Raw genomic sequence first — 22,320 nt, 5'->3', positions numbered from 1 at the left:
TCAAAACAGAAGTCTTCTCTATACTGATGCTGTGCTTGAAAAGACAATGACAGATGTGAGCTGAAGAAAGAATTTTATCCTCCTCCATCTATTCTCTGCAACACTATGTGAAATGATTATCTACAAAAGGTGTTTCCAAGACATTCGTTCCCAGAATTATTTTTTTTTATCAAGTGTGAATCAGCAGATGTACAGGAGGACATGAACTTTATACCAGTGGACTACTTTACCCTAGGAATTCATTCCCTTTCTGTAGTGGTTGGTCAAAACCTTCCCTCTGGATAGAGAGTAACTTTCACAGCTGTGCAGTCCAAATGGCACAAAAGCTTCTCTGACAGAAATTTAGATGTAATTATTATACATTGGAGAGAAGACATACAGGAAAAACAATCAATTTGCCATCAGTTTTAAGTTGTTTTTTTGCTTGTGTATCATTTGACTTTTTAAATTTTTTCAATTGGTTCTGAAATCGAGGTCAAAATAAGTATAAGAATTGGTTTTCATATTTCAGCAGATGAAAGTCAACAGTTTAATATTTCATACAGAAATAGAAAATAAGTACTTTGACTAGCTGCAGGTTTTTTGCTTTGATTAGACTTGAGCTCAGGCAGAATGAAGAATATTTAAAGCTTCTGGCTGATTTTACTAAAATGAGACTAAATCACACAGGATAAAGATCACCAGATAACCTGATTGTAAGGGACAAGTATTGCCAAATAAAATGATTATTTATTTGTAGCAATGTCCAGATGCCAGAGTTATCATCTCATGTAAGGAACATGTATTATATGGAGCAACTGATCATATAGAGCACCAGAAAGTTATCTTGAAAAGAACTAGCCACAACTACAACAAATTATCAACATCTATGCACAGAACTAGGAGATACTTTCAATCTCCTAAATTTATACTCTTGTCCTAAACTCATGCACTTATCACAGCACACTCATGTATCACATCTAAACTATTAGGGAGCCAGTTGCTACCAATCATCTTCAGCCCTTCAGTCCACCAGGATCCTGCCCTCTCCTTTTGTACTCCTCATGCTATAGGATTATGAATGCCAAAAGGAATAATCTCCAGTTTAATTCTGCACATTGAACAGAATTAAGAACACTTTGAAGAGAATAGACTTAAAATAAAGAAGCATCTAAAATGTACAAAAAATAAATGCTCTGATACATTCTTGAATGAATTTATACTAACAAGTATCCTAGGGTTATGTATCACCATTTTAGTGTTTTATCATTTACATTTCACCTTTGCTGTAAACCCACTGTCCATGTTAATATCTTATTCTTCACTTGTTCAACACCAACTTTGTCACTGTATTTGGCTGAGGCAAAAATTGCTGAAAAGCATAAAGCTACTTTAAAACTGTGGAAACCTGTATCCTCTTTGCTCAAATTATTACTGAAAGAGTGAACTTCACATTATACACAGACATGATAGTCACACTCTGAACTCAGTGAACTGGAGTAACAATTGAAAACCTGCAAGGACAAAGCTTTCTTTAGCACCAGCATTGAAAGAAAGTTTCAGCAATACACATAGTTGAACATACTACAGCATCTACCCAAGGATTAAGTGAAGCAGCAACACTTCAAAAAATGCTGGAATGTTTTAGAACATTTCAGAAGCATTGCCCAGAGTTCAAGAACTGGAGCAGATTAAAAAATTACAATTTGCATTACACTTTTGAGAGTATTCATGAAGCATCCCTTGATCACCACAAGCTTGATCTCTCTAGACACATCCTCTACAGGGACAGAAGCAAGGTGGGCTTCCCTGGGGAGCCCTTGGGAGTGACTCCACCAGACTGAGCTAACCTTTGTGAGTAACCTGTTTCAGTGTAAAATGAATACCCTGTTTGGATACCCATCCCCGTTCTCAGGCCACCTCCAGCCATAAATCTGAATGCATTCAGAGTGCAGGTCTCGTGGCAGTCCCTCCCTGCTGGCTGGAGCCAGTGGCTCCCTGAGCAGTTGGTTTAAGGCTTTGCTGGAGCAGAGCCTCGCTGCTCTGCACCTCACCCAATGCAGCCCCAGATGGGAGTCTGCATATCTGTGCACAGGAGCTTCCCCAAGGTCATCAAGGAGTTAAAATCAGACAGTACCTCTACCACAGCCCTTGGAGCTGTGATCCAGTCGAATTTTACAAGGTAAACAGGATCAAGAGGGGTCATACAAGAAGCAGAGACACACAGAGATCCCCTGAGGCTGCAAGGAGTGATTTTAATAACATGAGAGGTGGCACTTTTTCTCAGTGCACTAATACTGAACATGAATCAGACTCCCCACCAACTGTGACTACAAAAGAATCCACAAATTCTTAGGAAACAGGAAAGAAAGCAGAGATATATGCTCATTTCAAAGTTCTGACAGGAGGCTGTTACAGTCCTGTTATAGTTAACTGCTACAGATGACCAAAAGAGTAAATATTTGCTATGAAAAGTTAAAAGTGGATGCTCTCCATTTTCTCAAACAGAAGAAAAAGATGCTTTCAAATTTCTCTTCGACTTTTCTCCAAATTATGTTTCTAAACAGCTAGTGAGGGCTTACCTTGAATATTGTGTGCAGTTTTGGGTGCTACAATGTAAGATATTGGACAGAGAGTATCCACGGGAGGCAACAATGATGGTGAAGGGCTTTGAGGGGAAGCTGTGTGAGGAGTGGCTGAGGTCACTTGGTCTGTTCAGCCTGGAGGAGACTGAGGGGAGACCTGACTGCAGTCACAGCTTCTTGTGAGGGGAACAGGAGGGGCAGGCACTGATCTCTGCTCTGTGCTGACAGTGACAGGATCCAAGGGAATGGCCTGAAGTGTCAGGGGAGGTTTAGGTTGGATATCAGGAAAAGCTTTTTTACTCAAAGGGTGGTTGGGCACTGGAACAGCTCCCCAGGGCAGTGAGCACAGCACCAAGTTTGAGAGAGCTCAAGAAGTGTTTGGACAACACTCTCAGGCACATGGTGTGACTCTTAGGGTGTCCTGTGCAGGACCAGGAGTTGGACTCAATGATCCTGATGGGTCCCTTCCAACTCAGCATATTCTGTGATTGTGACTCTATGAACAAGAACAACAAAAAAATTTTAAAAACTACATTTTAAATTGAAAGTTAAACATCAAAAATATCCTCAAGTACTCAAATATCACAAGGAAGGCCATCTCAACTCCAGTGATTCTCAAATAGTTTCAGATATATAAACAGTTTCCTCACCTTTTGATCCCAAATAATATGCATAATTCTACTGAATTTGATGGGGGGGGGAAGGTATTCAATTTGTGATGAAGTTTGGGGGTTTTGTTTTGGTGTGTTTTTTTGTTTTGTTTTGTTGTGTTTTTTTTGTTGTTTTGTTTTTTGAGGTTTTTTTGTTGTTGTTGTTTTTTGGTTTTGTTTTTGTTGGTTTTTTTTTTTTTGTTGTTGTTGTTGTGGTGGTGGTGGTGTTTTTTTTGGGTTTTTTTCCATTTTAATTCTGAAATGGAAATATTTCAATGGGCACAAGTAGAAGTTCATCAGGCTACAAGGTGTCTGGGGACACCACCAGCTAAAAAACACTAATGCATAGCACATTATGCAATGCAATACAGTCCAGTCACAAAGCTGACCAGACTTTATTCAGTCACACAGGAGCCACTATTTTCAGCTATTTATATTTAATTGTTAGGTAAGTCGACCAGCAAGACAGGCAGGTCCAAGGCTCAGACCCCAAAGTTTACTGCTCCCTGCTGAGCTGATGTGTGTTTTGCTGAAGCAGGAGGGCTGCAGGTTTCCTGCCCCAGGCCTTTACCATCAGCAGGATGCTGAAGACCCAAGACACGCTCCCTTGGGTAGGAACAACTTTATTGCAGCCTTTCAGTACCCAAAGGGGGCCTACAAGAAGTTTGGAGAGGAACTGCTTTCAAGGACGTGTAGTGATATAACACAGGCAAATGGTTTCAAACTAAGACTAGGCTTAGATCACAATTTAGGAATAAATTGTTTACTGGGAAGGTGGTGAGGCTCTGGCACAGGTTGCCCAGAGAAGCTGTGGATGCCCCATCCCTGACAGTGTTCAAGGACAGGGTGGGGCTTTGACCAGCCTGGTCTAGTGGAAGATTCCTGCCCATATCATGGGGATTGGAACTTTCGTGCCTCTTCCAAACCAAATTTCCTGAGTCTACGATTCTCTGAACTTCCAGGATTCTTCCAACTTCCCACGAAACAGAATAGCCCTTCGGGGGAAATTGCAGCAAGCAGGCAACTTTGATGTTTCTCCCGACAGCTTTTCAAGGAAGGGCCTTGGAGCGGAGGCAGGGCAGAGCTGCCCGGTGCTCGGAGCCGGCTCGGCTCGGCTCGGCTCGGCTCGGCTCGGCTCGGCTCGGCTCGGCTCGGCTCGGCTCGGCTCGGCTCGGCTCGGCTCGGCTCGGCTCGGCTCGGCTCGGCTCGGCTCGGCACGCAGCATCTTCCAGCGCCACCTGGTGATCCCCGCCACCCCTCCTGCCTGGACCAGCCTCTCCGGGCTGCTTTTCTCCACCCCACCTCTCCTGCCTGGACCAGCCTCTCCAGGCTGCTTTTCTATACCACACCTCTCCTGCCTGGACCAGCCTCTCCGGGCTGCTTTTCTCCACCCCACCTCTCCTGCCTGGACCAGCCTCTCCAGGCTGCTTTTCTCCACCCCACCTCTCCTGCCTGGACCAGCCTCTCCAGGCTGCTTTTCTCCACCATCATGATGGAACTGAGTATCGACTTAAAAACACAGAGTTCTGTTTCTGTAGTGGACCTAAACCACAGAAGCTGTCTGGATCTGCTTCTGTTATGGGGGTTTTTTTTAACCTTTTTTTGCTAAGTTTTCCTGGGGGAAAATAGTTTTACCTCTAAACCAGTGAAAGGAATAGTTAATGGAAGCTAATTAATTTCGTAGAGAAGGCCCTGAAAAATTAATAGCAGCTTACCTTTCCTCCTGGTGCAGAAAAAGAACTTCAAATGGCTGCCCAGTTCACTTTCTAACATGGAAAGGAAAGAAGTTTGAAACAAGATTTACAGTCAGCTGTCAGGAGGCAGATGAGAAGACCAAACAAAGTGCTGCCCTGGGAGTAAATCCTGCACCCACTGCCCAGCAAAAGTGTTCAGGCACTGATTTCAGAAGGAGCTGATTGTACTCACTAAGTGCTTATCTGATCACCTGATGGATGCCACATCGTACTGGGGATGGAAGTGAGCATGTAAATCCCTGTCACCCTACAGGAAAATAAAGCAAGGTCTAAATCTGCAGGAAAATTTTGTCATGAAGGGAATGAGGTTTATATTATAATAGAAATCACAGTTTTATTTCATAAAATCATCAGTTCATAAGTTCATGGATTGAAACAAGGCTGTTCAATGTACCCTGATACAGCTCCGGAATGAACACTAAGAAAAGGCAGGATCTTCTAATTTTTGCATTTTTCTCTCTCTACTAATAAAGAACGTATGTGAAATATAAATCTGGAAGGAAAACAATCACCAAAAAACACAACTGCGAAAGGAGTTCCTTAAAAGCACTTATCCACCTGGTACACACAAAATAATCCTTAAGATCAGTGAAATGATAGCATTTTTAAATAATGGCTTTCTGCAGATGTGTTATAAGATATCTCAGATACACAAAAAGAGACGAGTGCAGGAGTCTAAGTCTTGCTACTTTCTACAAAATAAAGAAATATTGTGGAAAAGACACTAATCTCTTTTAATTAATCCAAGAAGCTATAACAGTAATCATCTTTATTCATGAGAAACAAACACTAAATACTAAACCAGTCACTGGATTATTTGTTCCATTGAGTAAATGAATCCAGCCAGGTGTTCAAACATTTCAGTGCTCTGATTGTGAATGAGTCAAGTAACTCTGACAAAATATGTGACAAGAGTTTCAAAGTATGGGTCTCTGAAGAATGTGTAAACTCAGCCAGTTCACCTAAAACAAGTCCCGAACTTCTGTCTAAATGCCCTGGACATAGTAAACTAGAGTTCCTAGGTTAAATTCTTACTTTTCTTCTGGCTATATAAGTCACACAGAAATTCCTGCAAAAGTTCTCTGCAGGGACTCAAAGGCATCCATTCTTACCATGCTGGAGGATTGGGCACTTCCAATAGGAGGCCTGGCTAGCTCAAAGGGGAAGCTGACAGAGTTCAAAAACAAACAAACAAACCAGCAGAATGCTCCCAAAGAGGTAAAATGCTATTTTATTGCACAAGCAGTGGTTTGCTTTCTGTTTCCTCTTTATGAAAGGTGCAACTGCACACCACCTTGCAAACATTTCCTAACTCTTTTCAAAGGCCTCTTGGGACCTTGAGGAAGAATGGAATGAAACTCATTTTGTGCTCCTGTAAAATTTGTACAGTTGGCCTATGGAAAATCAAAGACTTTAACTGATTTCCAGTCTAATATGTGACGTTGATGCTACTCCAGTCTTGGCTTTTATCTATATTCTAGAGCATGTGGGAATACTTCTGGCTGCCCTGTTCAATAAAATGCAAAGAAAATTAGATTCTTTGCCCTTGCCCATTTTAGCAAGACTCCATCATAAAACGTATATAACATTTGTAAACATATTTTTATTCCTAGAATTTATTCCAATGGTTTCTCAGCTGTTCTAACACCGATCTGATTCTCATTAAGCTAGTTTTTATTTCATTCTATTTAAAATCAAAGGTATGCCCTCTCCTAGGCTTCCTCTTACCATTGAAACAGTCGAGTTTGAGGAATGTTAATCATGGAATAAAATCACTGAGATGTTTGAGGGGTGTGGAAACCACTACTGCCCTTCTTACTCTTTTGGAATTTCTGAGTGTAACCTATAGTTTGTGTGGGCATCCTGCATTAGCCCCTTCATATGAGTGAAGTCCAGCTTATGGCTGCTAAATACAGCATAGCAAAGGGTGAAATATGCTAGTTTTTACTAGGAAAACAGTTTTACCAATGCAGAGTGTGTCAGTTCCAGCAGTACACTTCCATCAGTATGTCATGCCTTTCTTTTTTATTGCCTCCTCACAAGACAATCTCTTCAGTTACATACATTCTGATTTTATTTTTTTTTAAATCACTCCATTTTTTTCCAGTGAATTATTTCATACCAGGAAAATTTTTAATGAAAATTTTCTTTTCTTTTTAGACTTTAATAAGAAGTGTAGTTGAAATACTTGGGAGATTATTTCATGAGAGTCAAGAAAATGGAGCCTTTTTTCTGATAGGCGTTTCATGTTTGGCTCACAGTTGTAGAAGAAAGATATAAATGTTGCAGCATGAATTCATTCTTGATCATCTTTAGACATGGGGGAGAGATGCTGTGAATATCCCAAAGCGAGGGAAAATAAATTATTAGATATCACATAGTCCTTAGAGGAGAATATTCTGCATTCTCCAGTGACTTATTATGAGCACAGGTCACATGAATGTTTTTCTCTGTTTTATAGTTGGTGGAAAAAATAGAAACTCCACTTTATAGAAAGTGGAGATTGTGTCATTTCTTTTCCTTCAGCAGCATTAATAAAGCCTCCTACCTTTACCTAGATGTCTGTGTTCACAGTGCATGATGGAACTTCATCTCTGAAAGATGTATCAAATGTGGCTGAAACCTTTCATCAAAATCAAGGGGAAGCTCGGGTTCTGAGCACACTAACTACAGTTTCTGAGGAGAAGAGAAGCAGAATTTATACAATTTATACTGTACTGTCCTCACCCACTGTGTTGGGAAGAGTCAAGCACTGTGTCCTGATAGCAGACATCCCTGGAGTTGCATGACCAGTAAAATTTGCAAAGCATCTGTGGGACTTTTTCAGTTAGGAAGGGAGGTGTCTACTACTTTAAGATGCCTGAGTTTTAGGAACTTGAATACACTGAATTCTGCCATTTATCCCCTAAGAAAATCTGGTTTAAAGTGGTACTGAAAGCCTTATGCTCCATGAATAAGTAGCTTTTATTGGCTGAGTGAAAAAACAATAAGATGTGAAAGATGTTTTTAAAAAAGATTGCAAACATAAAGACTGATTTGATACTGGCTAATGCCATATCTACACTAGAGAAGATCAGCATGGCCAAGAGAAAGAAAATTAACAGGCTGCTCCATCCAGCTAAACATCAAGAACCAGATTTCCCTCCTCATGTTGAAAAGTCCATTTCATGAGAGAGTATAGACAGAAGAGGCCCAAACAGAAAACTTACAATATAAGCAAAGCATTTTGGCGTAAGACTTTAAGAATGCAGAAAGATTATCATTTTGTGACTAGCAGATTTCTGTTGTACATTTGTGCTTAGGTAATCTCTTTCCAGATGTACATCTTTTGTTTAAAAAGGCTTATGGTTAATTCTTTTTGATTCACAGAAGGATTTGATTGAAAAGAGTGAATAAAGCTGGAGAAACCTTACAAATGCAATGGCTGGGATCTTTCTTTTCAGTTGCCAGGGCAGAGGTTTCCATTGTTTGTTTGTACAATAATTTATCTGGAACAGCAGAGGGTGTTTTCAATAAATGAACCACCTGTGTAACAATATAGGAAACAGAAGAAAGATAGCTTTCAGCATTAGTTATTTGTATAGATTAAGAAAAAAAAAAAGAAAAATAAAAAGAATAGAAATACAGTTTATCTCTTAGATAACTGGATGACTTTCTGAGGATCACTTGGGAATACTGTATAGAAAAATGCTACATCAGTTCCTTTCCATGTGCACACACCATGCCAGTGAGATTTCTCAATTAAATGTTGTGTGATAAAATGTTAAGTTCAGTCTTCAGGCAATCATGCTGAAAACTCCTGTGACTAACTGCTTTTGTCCCTGCACTTTACTTGATCATTGCTAAAGTATAGCAAAAGCATATTGAAAGTACCTTAGACTTAAAACTGCCCCCTTCTTTCCTGTACCTTCCTTTTCTAACTTTTTTCTCCATTCAGCCCTTCCACTGCTAGTAAGAAATAATCTGAATCTTTTCATGATTACTTTAGCTGTGTAATAGATCTTTATGTATAATAGGGAAGGAGTGAATCCAGTGAATAGTAATTCCCATTAGAATTAAAGTGGAACATTTTCAGGAATCTGGTAAAAAAAAGAAAAAAACTGGCTTGGAAAACTTTTAGTTATTTAAAACTTTTCTATTTCCCTTTTGACTACCCTTCAAAAACAACAAAATGTTTTTTGTTTGTTTTCCAAAAAATTATACATAAAAGGTTAGAACTTCCATAAGCCCCACAGAAATATGAATAAATTGAACTGTGCACTCCCTTTCATACCTGAAAACGTGTACAAAATAACACCCCACGTTTCCCAACCTCAGTTGCTTACTTGTGGCTTATTTATTTCTTAATCTACTTATCTACAGAAGAATATGTGGCTTTAATCCTCCTAAAATATAATGAGCCTTCCAAAGTCAAAACAGAGCTTTTTTGAGTTTAGTATTTCTAGAAGCTTATACTGAATTTTTAAGGCTTTGAAAAAAAAAAAAAGTCTTCCCATTCTAACTTTACACTTTTCAAAATTCTGTCATGTATAAAGCACATGGTATTCGTGTGCCAGGTGGAAATTTTTACCTTATTTTCTTACTTTCCCTCCCTCATTAGCATGTGAATGAGGACAGTTAAGGGTGAAAGTAGTTTTACCACGCCAAAGGAGTAGTCGGGGCAATGCAGGCATTTCCAGTGAAGCACCCAGGTAGAGGGCTCCAGTTATGGTCACTACTGCTGCACATTCATCTGGTGGCCAACACAAGGAAATAAAGGGAGGAGAAGAAAGCTGTGGTGTGTGTTCCCAGTGTGTGAGTACATTCTTCTGAGTGCCAAGTACGTCAGAGTGGGAAACAGCAAGGGAGAGGAACATAAAGCCCATCTCACATATACCGGGAGGGCTGCGTTTGACTCCACTGCAGTTACTTCAGATTTACTCAAGTGTCAGCTGGAGAAGGACCACAACCCATGCTTTAAAATGTTTTTATATGCTCCTCTGAGTAAAAAACTTGGAGGCCTTTATGAAAACAAGCTACTGTTGCTGATTTGCCAGGTAGGCAACCTCTCTGAGCTCTGGTTTAGAGCTGATCCAAATAAAATGTTTCTCACAGCTATGACTGCGTTGCACTAATTCAACTAGAATAAACAATTACATCAGAAAAATGTGTTTACTTTGGTTCTGGGCCACAGAGACTGGGCCCAAATATGATGTAGAACATATGTCTGTTATTGCTTATAAGGACAAATAATTTTACAGGTGGACCTCAACATTCCTTCCTTTTGCTAAGTATACTCCTCTTGGCAAAGTACCTGGAACGCCTGTTTATTATTTATGGAATTATACATCAACTTTCTTATTTAAATAGACAGTGTAAACAGTAACTCTGAGATTAGAAACAAACATAAAATTTTATTTCTCTCTTTGTTTACAGGTACATAACTATGATCCTTTCATTAAAGTTACACCTGTTTCCACCAAGAACTGACATCTTCAGCTCCTCAATAATCTTGCACTGGGGTAACTCAGAAATAAAATAATCAAAAGCCAGCAAAATTTCACTCCTGTAAAGAGAAGATTAAAATCTGTTGTGTACTTTTTTTTACTGAATTCATCAGAGACTTGATCCAGACAGCCAAAAGCAAAGGGAAAGACTATTTAGTCAGACTGTTAGTTCATGTCATACAAAATCATTTCAGTCTAGAATTTTCATCTCTGCTACCAAGGAAGTTAAACAGAAACATTACACATTTTTATTTGCCTAGGTTTAAGCCATAGTGTTCCAGTATAATGGTAAAGGAATTATAAATTGGAGTTTAGTTTAAAAACACCTGGTCTAAACTATCTGAGTAAAGGTCCTTGTTTATTGGTAAACTTTCTACTGTTAACAGAGTTGAGTATAAACAACCAGTATGGGAGAAACTATAGAGTAAATATAGGGGATACTTCTGAATAAGATGTGACATGCCATTGTAACATAGCAGCTTTTATACACATGAAACAACATATCACTTTTTAAAGTTGCAATTTATAAATTAAATATAAAATTACAGTGAATAAGACTGAGTCTAAAATTCTGCCCACATTTGTCCCAAACTTGAGGCTTGTTTTAATCTAAAGTTCTGTGTTGAATCTATTGAAAAATATAATGAGAGCTGTACAAATTTAAGCTGCCTCAAAACTGTATCTGTCTTTTAGTTTGAGAATATCTCCATCAGAGAGAACAAATAGGGATCTTTAGCTAGTACCAGTGCCACCAGCCCATAAAAAATTCAGCAATAAACACCCATTGGAGTGGGTGGGAGATTATTGCCAAGCCAAATTGGATGAAATAAGGATGCTTCTGAACTTTTATTTTGTTTTTAAATTCAAACTGTAATCTTTCCTGAAGTTCCAGAATTAGGAGAAAATAAACTGAATTTCTGAGATATTACAGGAGCAACAGCTAATGCATTTCTTTCTAGCCAACCTGATTTCTCATAAGAATGCTCCCATGAGATGCCAACCCCCCAGAAAACACCAAAGTCATTGAAATGACCCTGATGAGCCTTTGGAGTGCTCTTGAGGTTCACCTACTTCTCCCAGTTTGGAGATCCCTTCCATTTACTTCACTAACCATGTGTAGGGTCACATTCAAGTGACTAACAGTGGATTACCTGGCGACCTAGTGATGAGCAGTGACCACGTCGTGAGAGTAGATGGAGCAAATTAAAGCACCCTAAGGGGAATTTGTAATACTTATCTGTCTGTCCTGAACAAATTCAAACTTGGGTCAAAACACTGTGCCTCGTTCCCCAAGCAGCTGCATTCCCATGAAATAGAATTTTACATTCCTTCCAAAACCTTTGCAGCTTTTCAGGGCTTGCTGAAGCTGATGAAACAGTCACAAGGGCTTTACTGATCTGGTTTCTAACTAACATAATAGGAATATGTATTCACAATAGATTGTGAGTGTTGTAATTTCTGGATGTCAAATTTTGATATGCACAGAACTCCTTTTTCCAGAGAAAGAGCTTATATGTCCAAGGAGAGTACAAAAGTCCCCTTTGCTGTGAAAATCAGCTCTACACAGTCTCCAGGTATGGAGTAAAAACAACCCTAACATGAAGGGGCACCTCTGAGATTGTTGTTCTTCCAGGCAGAAAGTGAACTGAGATCTTCCCATGCAAAGCAGCTGAAAAATCCAACGTTTTCATAATCAATATGCAACCTAAACTGCTCCTTTTTGTGTTGTATGAGCTGCAAAATGGCTAAAACATTACTGGGAATGTCTTTATTCTGCACATTAAGGAAAAAAACTTATAGTAAATTATGTTTGTGTGCTTTTATTAACCCTTGAACTGCTGCTGAGCAAAGCATGTGTTTGAACAAGAGTTGAAATGCTATTAAAATATTTGTTTAAATACTTTACTACAGCCTAAGAATTGAGCTCCAAAGCCTCTGGGATTTGCAAGAAAGTTAACTGAAGGAAGTCTGGGAGAGGTCAGCATGCTCAAGCACACTCCTACAAAATCTTCCACCTCCCTTATCAGCTTTAATAAACTTGACTCCTACTTTCTGCTCTTGAAATTCAAAGGACCCATGCAAAGATTTCCCAGCTATGTAAGCTGTGCTCACTGCAATCTCATCCTTGCTCCATGAATGTAGAATCAGTTAAATGTCTAAACTTTGGGCTTATTTGCAATTGCTTTATTCCAATTTTACACTTTCACAGTTGGCTGCTTTCTGTAGCGTTAGGCTACACAAGAAGCAAGCCACCTGCAGATTTTATTAAAAATGACATGGGTTGTGAAACTACAATATTACCTCTGATTTCCTTTACTCAAATGAAATACTTTACCTCCTGTGAGACATATCTTTTCTTGTTTTTGCATTTCATACACTTTAGCCAGATTTATCTCATGCCAAACAGTAAAACAGTTCTCACAGCACTGCCTGTAACCCAGTTCACCCAATTCTCCCTTTGCCTATGCCCTTAAGTCTTTAATCACTAGCAATCAAATATCAGAGTCACACTTGCTTTTTCTTTCTGGCTCAAGAAATGTTTTAATCCTCTGGCTTGATAGAAATCTTCAGCACGAAGGTCAAAGCCCTGTGAGCAGGGTTACAGTGCTCCTGGAGAGAGTGGGAGATGTCATTCCAGAATTTCACAGGGCAAAGGGGAACACAACCCTCCCTCTGCCAGGGAGACTTGGTCACAGTGGGAGCTTTTGCCTGGGGTTTTGGAAGAAAGATGCCATAGCAACATTTTGTCAAGATTCTTCTTTTGTCGGAGCATGCTGATACTCCCTGAGAGACCTCCAGCATTGTAATTCCCTGAGGATTTGAGAGACATCTTTCTTTTAGAGCTTACTTGAGTCAAGCACAAACCAGGTGACGAGCCACTCATTAATGTCAACACTGGGCTAGTTCTCTATGTGAAAACTGCCCAAACACAGACAGTGGGATTCATCTCACCCAAATATAGACCTCTGCAATGTAGAAAACCACGCCTCAGCCAGTACACCTTGCCAGATTTTTAGATTGTTAGAAGATTTATCACATCTAGTTCAGGTATTCTCTTCAGGATGAGCTGACTGTCACCTGTTTCACCTCACAGGTGAAAAGGGAGTGCTGGCAGTAAGCTCAGAGACCCCTGCAGTGCAGATGACTGAAGGTGAGCACATGAAATCCACCTCCACACCTAAAGAATATTCATGCCAACAACACTGCACCTGAGGGCTCCATTCTGGCCACTTTTGGATCCTATTTGTGAGTGGACTTAGGTGTTTAATGCTTTATGGAACATAAAAGTTACTTACACTAAAGTCAGAGACTCTTAAGCACCTTTTAAAATATTAGCTTTCTTTTGTTATGGCAGGAGCAGAGCAACCAGGTGGTCATGTTAAATATAATCTTATACATTCCTTTTCGTAGTCTATGAGGAATACATGCACATTCAAGGAATGTTATACTGTTAGTTTTTGGTGTTCAGGTTTATGAAGGAGGTTTTTTAAACAACCAGGGAGTTCAACCTGTCTTATGCTCTGATTAGATTTAGTTCTTGGTGAAAATTATTTCCTGAGAACCTGAAAGTGACTTTTGGGTTAAGACTTCTAAATAAGGTTTAGCCTGCGTGTAGTCTATGACCACCTATGTTCAGCAACTGTTGTACACAGTATAAATAAATTACTCTAAAATATTCTGTGTCACTGATTTCTCCCCTGATAGAAAGCTGGGTTGCAAGGCTTCCAAATCCATCAAAACTGGGCAATAGTGTTGCATTTCAGGGTCTATCCTTACTTTCCCAAATGTGTACAACTGCCATTAATTTTCATTGAAATCTTTTGAACTCAAATGCAAAATAGACATTACTTTGGGATGCAGTTCAGTTAATATATGAGAATCTTGTGAGCCTTAGAATCAGCCTGGGTTGTGAGTGGGTTATTTGTTTGTTCATTTTATTCCTTATTTATAAAAGGGATGACAGCCCACCCAGTGGAATTTTCCCATCAAAAATAGTATGAAACAGAATAATGGAATGCAAGATTGATTAGATGGTGTGCTTGTTGGCAATGGGTGCATGTACTTCTTAATCTTAATGGATCATAAAAAAAATCCTTTCATATTTGCCATAATGCATGTGCTAAGCTGTGGGTTCCTAGCCAATGCAAAGAAATATTGTATGATTTCCAGAGATGCAAAGTAAGAATTTCATAGAGCACATAAGTGGGGCCTCTGTTTAAATGCATAAAGATAATTTCTTAATTATGGCAGTGATAGTCGTTAAAAAGCTTTCCAATAGTACATGCAGTTCCCACACTGGTGTCTCTCCCACTGTCTGACAGACAGACAGCTTGGTTACACATGCTCAGAAAGGAGGGTGGGGGCCCAGATTCTTGGCTGTCTTGAAGTGGCCACATCCTGCCATCTGCTGCATCCTTCTGCTATTGGCAAATCCAGGGAGGAATGTTTCTGAGGTGTCTTAAAATACTCTGCACCTCTGCAGAAATGTTTTATGTAAGGACAAGCATAAAAAAGCTTTCAGGGAGAAAAATACTAAAGAAATACTTAAATACTTAAAATACAAAGAAATTATTTTTTTTAAGAATTCCAAGATTTAAAGAAAGGATCACAGAATTTTAGGATATTTTGAATTGGAAGGAACCCACAAGGATCATCAAATCCAACTCCTTGCCCTACACAGGACAGCAACAACAATCACACCATGAACCTGAGGACATTTTCCAAAAAATCCTTGAGTTCTGTCAGGTTTGGTTCTGTGACCACTTCCCTGGGGAGCTGTTCCAGTGCCCAACCACCCTTTGAGTGAAAAAGCTTTTCCTGATATCCAGCCTAAACCTCCTCTGACACAACTTCAGGCCATTCCCTCAGGTCCTGTCACTGTCACCACAGAGAAGGGATCAGTGCCTGCCCCTGCTCTGCCCCTCATGAGGAAGTTGTGAGGCAAACTGTGATGAGGTTTCTCCTCAGTCTCCTCCAGGCTGAACAGACCAAGAGAACTCAGCCACTTCTCACATGGCTTCCCCTCAAGGCCCTTCACCATCGTTGTTGCCCTCCCTTGGACACTGCAACAGTTTAATGTCTTTCCTATATTGTGGCACCCAAAACTGCCCCCAGCACTCGATGTGAGGCTGCCCCAGCCCAGAGCAGAGGGGACAATCCCCTTCCTTTCCCAGCTGGCCATGCTGTCCCTGCTGCCCCCAGGGCAGGGCTGGCCCTCCTGGCTGCCAGGGCACTGCTGGCTCATGTCCAGCTTCCATCAGCCAGGACCCCCAGCCCCTTTCTGCAGCGCTGCTCTCCAGCCTCCTTTTCTCCAATCCTCTAATCTGCCAAGGTCTCTCTGCAGCACCTCTCAACAACTCCCAATTCTGTATCATCTGCAAACTTTCTAAGTAATTCTTGTTGATATGTCAGGAAATCTCATCCTGATGGAGGGTTAGTGTCTAAACTTTACAATGTTTAGTTGATCACAGGACTACACAAAATTTAATCCTTGGAGTCTTTATAAACCTTGTAAGTCAAGAAACAGTCTGAGTTCGTATAGTAAAAAAAGACATGCACCTTCTCCTTGGATCACCTTTTACTCTTGCAATCACAGCAACCGCAAAATTTTTAAGATGTACATATTTACATTAAAATTAACTGAAAAATTCATAATATTTCTTCATTTTCCTACTCCCTTTCTCTAACTCCTTTTTAAAAAAATGAACTTGGGATTTCCTCCAATAATTTCTTTGTTGTGTAAGAATTCACACTGTAGGTTTCTCACTTCTTCATCTCATGTGACCAAGATTCTCTCCTGTTCCTTAGTTGTCATTTAATATGAAAAGTATCATACTCCCCAGAAAAAAACCTCTTAATTGTCTGGAAGCACCCTGGAAATGAACAGAAGAAGGTAAAAGAACAACAACACCCCCTCTGGCAGCTGAACAGGTTGTTTTTGCAAACCAGAAGGTCTCAGTCTTTGGGTTGGTGTCCCACACCTGAAGAACTTGTGTGAAGTAGGAATATATTCTGTATAAATGAGCCTGATGAAAAATCCATAGTCCTAACCTCTGGAGTATGATTCTTGTGGCATTTTGTCCTGGGAAAAAATTCTTTGGAGGATGGCCCTCCATTATTTCAGAAGCTAGTATTTTCTAAATTCAGTGTTAGTTTTAGCTACATAATATTTGAGCATTTCTTTTTGATTGAGCAAAATCCCCTCAGAAGCAAATGACAGCTTCACTTCAATAGGTATGTTCAGGCCAGGCCCCAATTAATCAGCACTGACATTTACAAGAATCACTGCTCTCTGCTATGCCAAAGGGCTTGGGTTCAACTCCCAGGAGCAGAGGATTTGGACCTATTTCATCATAAGGACTTCTTATGACTACTTTTCTCTGTCATGTAGCCCATTTTTACTGGAAAAACACTATAGAGCGATAAGTATGTTTACAAAATAACAGAAAAATGTAACCTTCTCAAAAGAAAATTCTCTCTATATAGATTGTAAATATCCACAAAACTATTTTTCTTTTTTTTTTTTTTAACTGCATGTGCCTCTTCTGAACTGGTATTACAACTCCTGATGTAAAGTTTGTTTGAAATATGCCCCTTTAAATTGGGTCCATCTTGCAATGTTTTGCTGCACTGAGATACTGTTTTTCTCTTAATACTAAGGTGACCTCTAGAAGAGTAAAAACATATGCAGATTCCTTAATATTGTCTAAAGGGAAGCTAGAAATTACATCATGAAAAATTGAACATGTGAAAATGATATCTGACCTGAAACTATGCAGAGTATCTCTTGGAATAGTGCAAAGCCCAAAGCCCAAAACTATACCAGCAACTGTGCTAACAATTTAATAATAAAAAGCAAAACTAGCAATTATCATCACAAATGGATAATGCCAGGTAGGAGATCTGCTCTCCAATTCTAGTTTTGCAAAGAAAACAGCCCTGCTTACAAAGGAGGAAATGGTTCATGACATTAACTTTCTTTTCTACAACTGCGTGGGGAGGTTTCACAGGCTGCCTCCATGACCTGGACTATCGAAGAACTGGAGATCCCCAAAGGGACAATCTCTCTGCAGATTTGGAGGTTTGAGCCTGGATTTTCTTCATTCTTGACTTTCACATACCTCTGTGATTCCATCAGCTGCCAAAACTTCATTCCCATCAGGAGGATTCGTAAAAACTGCAGGCTGTCCAGGCTGCCAAATTCTGGGACAAATTGTTCCCTTAAGAGAACTTTTGGAGAGGACAGAAACACAGGACTGATAATTATATTATGAAATAATAAGAATAGTTTCTTGAGGTTTTGGGGTCAACAGGGGAAGAAGAAATTATAGTGATAAAATCTATGAAATAGGAATTGCACCTTCTTCAAAAATCATCTCTAACAGGCCAGGTATCCACAAAAATCCGTGTTAATCATTAAAAGCCTCAGGGCTTCAGAAACATCTTTCTTTCTCACTCATACCCCAGCACAGGGTACAAAACCCAGTGATACTGCAGATGCATCTTTGTTTGCAGCTGCCGATACGCTGTCAGCCAGACAATATATCCTGTACGGTCTTGTAGTCTGAGCAAATTGTGCTGCAGCTGCAAAGTTCATTCCTGTTCATCTGGATGGGTTTTTAACAATGGTCTCTGCTCTCCCCACTGCCCAAACAAAACTATCTATAAATGGAAAACTCCCTTCCTATCCCTCCAAGGCCCTGAGGTAACAGAATGAATGCAGCACACATGGTGCTAAGTGTCTCAGAGCTAAAACATGCTTAATACATGCAAATACCAACATTAACCATTATGAACAGGCATGATTTATGTGCCTGTCAGCAAGACATCAATCATGACTGCAGAGAGTCAGCAGCAGTATCAACAACAGTAGCAGGAGTGGAGGGTCAGAGCCAAGATGGGATGGTCCTTCCCAGCCACCCGGGGGGAAGAGAAAGATGGATGAAGTAGTGAGAATCCCCAAAGAGTGTCTTCTAGGGAAAGGGATGCTAAAGTTTAAACCATCTCTGGAGCCCAGTGAATGTCCAAGATTATTTATTTGTTAGATCTATAAGAGAGAACTAGCAGGGACATTTGGAAATGCCATTGGAGAAGGGACCTGCACATATCAAAAAGAAGTCAGGGTTTTAAAACATCAAGGGCATTTAAAGGGATCTTTTGGGGAGACATTTTTACCAGTGGGATCTGATTTCCTTTCCTGTGCAGATGGCAAGTGTATTTAACTGTGAAACTTTTCTTTACCACAAATTAGAGCCAAGAAAGGAACTGCATCAGAGCTTTCTTTGTACCCATGATAGTATAACTCAGAGAACATAAAAGTAAGGCCATTCTGAGATAAAAAACTTTGGCTTCTGAGTAATCTAGAAAATACCAGTTCACAGTAAGAGTAGGGTTTGGAACTTGTTACATTTTGGAAATTTTTCTTTTGCTTTTCATAGTTGGCAGGAGAAGATTGAGCTAGAGGAGATGTTGGCTGAGATGTTAGTGAAAACAAAGATGTTTTATTTAGATATCTCAGGCTGTACTTGCAGTTGGCTGGAGACCCTAGACATAAGATAGTTAGATTTACTAATAAACTGATAGGGAAGGAAATTGACATCCCTAAAAAAAATCTGTCAAGGACAAATAGAAACAATTTTGTCTGAATGTGTTAAGAATAACTGATTTGGCATATTTGCTTCCAGCTGGGACATACAGCTGAAGTGTTAAAAAATGTCTCATAATTGCCTAAAAATGTATTGCCTGTCAAATTTACAGGCTCAGACAAATGCAGGTAGCATCGCATCTCCAAACTGGGTGGACTGTAGATCAAATGATGAATAAACCTTTTGAAAGCAAAGGCAAAATTACTCCTGACCAAAGAACAAAGCCAAAAATACATCTTTTTTTTTTTTTTCTGTCTTGCATGGCACAAGGGGTTTTGCTAAAATATATCCTTTTTTGCATGTCCTCAGACCACCACCTCAGAGGTATTGAGGAAGCTGATGAAATTTCTCAGGAAAGAAGCACTAGAAAAATTATAAATATATTGCAAACCGTTCAAAGAAATATAAAAAAATAGATATCGAGAAAGGCAAGAGAATGTATTCACTACAAAGTAAGGAAAGAGAATCCAATTGAGGTTATATTTTCTGAGAGCAAAAATATCCAAATTGTGCTTCAAACAACTGACATCTTAAGAAATGTGAGCAAGTGTGAATAGTAGTATAAAGCAGGGAGAAATTCTGATCAAGTCAGATAGTACAAAAGACCTAATAACACATGCTGTTGTGTGATGACAAACATTTTAAGAATTTTTTGCTTGTTTTCTTAATAAATATTGTAAACTGTTACAGACTTTCTGGACTCTGCTCTAACCTTGTCAGCTGCAGAGCATTTTATGATATTGGTTGAGAGAAATTAACAAAGTTCTGTTGCACAGTTTTAGTATCCACTTCATATATACCTTTCTGTAGTCCTTTCAGACTCAAATTCATCCATGTAAATGCAAAACAAAGCTGATAATTTCTGCTTCTCCATTCTGCCGCTGAACTGCTCTTGACTGATGAAGCGTGTGTGAATGATTACCAATGGAAATATTCAGGATTTTTAAGGCTGCAGGGAATTTTTACTCTGCATTACCTTTTGATATCTTGTTTGTGTTGGTCTCTCTCTCATAGCCACTCAGTTCTGATGGAAAGACTGATATTAATGGAGAATTGATGATATATATTTGCAATTATTTTTTCACTTATTAACTGCCTTCATTGTTAAGTTCACCTCATTTACAGCTTGATTTGGTCACAGGACTTTTGAGGTACAATTCCCTAAAAACAGAATTAGGAGTAAAATCAATGCTTAAATAGTGATAACGAGATGTTATCAACTCCAGATATGGAGGATAGCTTTTACACTCTTCATAAAATTCTCAACACTCTGCTTTGCCTAACAGGAAGCTAACTCATGCTAAAATGATTGCTAATTTATTATTTTCTTTTCCAATTTTAATTAATAGCTACTTTTAATGTCTTTTTTCCCAAATCCAACACAAACTGTCCCTGTAATAAAATGTTTTCAGATCATAAACCAGTCATAATTGAAAAGTATTTTCTTCTACATTAAATATTAATGCTGCTTTTTGTTTCAGACTTTCTGGATATATTAGTGTTATTAATCAGCTCAGTGAGTTCTACTAAAATTGAATGCCCCTTTTTTACAATCAATCCCCTCAGAAATTTTGACCAGGAATTAATTTTTACCCTAAATTAGGTTACTTATTTGGATCAGGAATAAAAAAAAGTATAAAAGAATTTCATTCAGCTCTTGGACAACATGAAAATTGGTGGGGGTGGAGTTTTTTATATGTGCATAGCAAGATTTTCTGTTAGATTTGACACTTAATAGAGAAAGAAAGAAAGAAAGAAAGAAAGAAAGAGAAAGAAAGAAAGAAAGAAAGAAAGAAAGAAAGAAAGAAAGAAAGAAAGAAAGAGAAAGAAAGAAAGAAAGAAGAAAGAAAGAAAGAAAGAAAGAAAGAAAGAAAGAAAGAAAGAAAGAAAGAAAGAAAGAGAAAGAAAGAAAGAAAGAAAGAAAGAAAGAAAGAAAGAAAGAAAGAAAGAAAGAAAGAAAGAAGAAAGAAAGAAAGAATCATACAATATTTAAACATTTAGTGAGTACCCACAGATGTCCTTGACTTCATACTTACCACAAGTCAAAGAAATACCCAAGGATACAAGTCACAATTCTACTAGGCTGCAAGTTTCCAAGATTTTTATAGCTGAATCTCAGTTGTAAATCCATTCATTGCTTCATTTCTCCTCTTCCTGTGTCCTTTTGCTCTTTCATAAAACTGCCTTTCTCTGGAGTATATTTTCATGTCACTGGAAAGGCCTGTCTCATAGGTTAGAAGGTAATTTTTAGGTTACAGTTATCCTAGCACAGCAATTACATCTTAAGAGTGACAAAAAGTTCTCATTTTTATACAGTATTTCCAATATTATGCTGTGGTATTTCTAAATAGAACAGCTAAATTAGTGCAGTCAGTTGAGCTTTTACTATCCAACAGTAGAAATCCTTCGGCAAACCTACCAGTATTAACATGTCTTTCTCTTTGGTGATGAAAGGTCTTCTGAAGACCTAAGCTGTCAGAAGATACAGAGATGAATCTGTCACATGAAACAGAAATATGTGCAACTTCTAGGAAAAGAAAATAGGTATACTTTTTTTGTATACAGTGGATAACCCCCCTGTAACTTGCTTTGCATAAGGGCAGCTGCTCAAGTCATCTGGGAAATACAAAGACTCTTGAAGAAGGCTTTGCCTATATTTTGTCTTCATTACAGTAAAATGAATTGTTCAAAATTTTTCATGTTAAACTATGCTGACAATTTCCCTCACACATGTTTTGAGACTGAGTCTAATATGATGAAGATCTTTAACAAAAAGTTTTTCTCTTTACTCGGCATATATGAACATTAACATTTGTCTATATTTAAAGAGATTTTTTGGTATAGACCAACTGGTGTAAATATACCAGAAACCCTTTTGCAGTAAAGGTATTTTTTAACACCTTAATTCTTTTTGTTCTTGCTACATTAAGATCACAAAGAAAAAGGAAGTGTTTGTCAGCATAACTACAGCTGGAAAGGAAACAAACAAACAAATAAATACTTATGTGTATACCTGTATCTCACTGTTGTCATTTTTAAGTATAGACAATACTGGTTAAAAATAAAAGGATGACTAATAAGGGTAGATTTCTGTTCTCAGATACATCAATATGAAATCTGAGCACATAGTTCAGATAACTCACATTGCCAGAGATGCTGTATCTCTAGCAAGAGGTATCTTTATGAGGCAATTACAGTAACAAGCCATTGCATTTGTCCAG

The 22,320-nt window shown here is 38.8% G+C and overlaps 1 long non-coding RNA gene across 1 annotated transcript; it reads right to left on the bottom strand.

Annotated features, from left to right (window-relative positions):
* Positions 1-10,420: 10,420 nt before the first annotated feature.
* LOC134565122 (uncharacterized) lies at positions 10,421-21,655 on the bottom strand. The gene is made up of 3 exons (XR_010083781.1): positions 21,136-21,655; positions 17,576-17,684; positions 10,421-10,513 (listed from the first exon to the last, which is right to left on the bottom strand). It is a non-coding gene; the product is annotated as an uncharacterized LOC134565122 (long non-coding RNA).
* Between the last annotated feature and the right edge of the window lie 665 nt (positions 21,656-22,320).

The sequence above is a fragment of the Prinia subflava genome, chromosome 2 (genome assembly GCF_021018805.1).
Source record: "Prinia subflava isolate CZ2003 ecotype Zambia chromosome 2, Cam_Psub_1.2, whole genome shotgun sequence".
Taxonomy (NCBI): domain Eukaryota; kingdom Metazoa; phylum Chordata; class Aves; order Passeriformes; family Cisticolidae; genus Prinia; species Prinia subflava.
The sequence above is the reverse complement of the archived record's forward strand: the minus strand, read 5'-3'. Positions and strand labels throughout refer to the sequence as shown.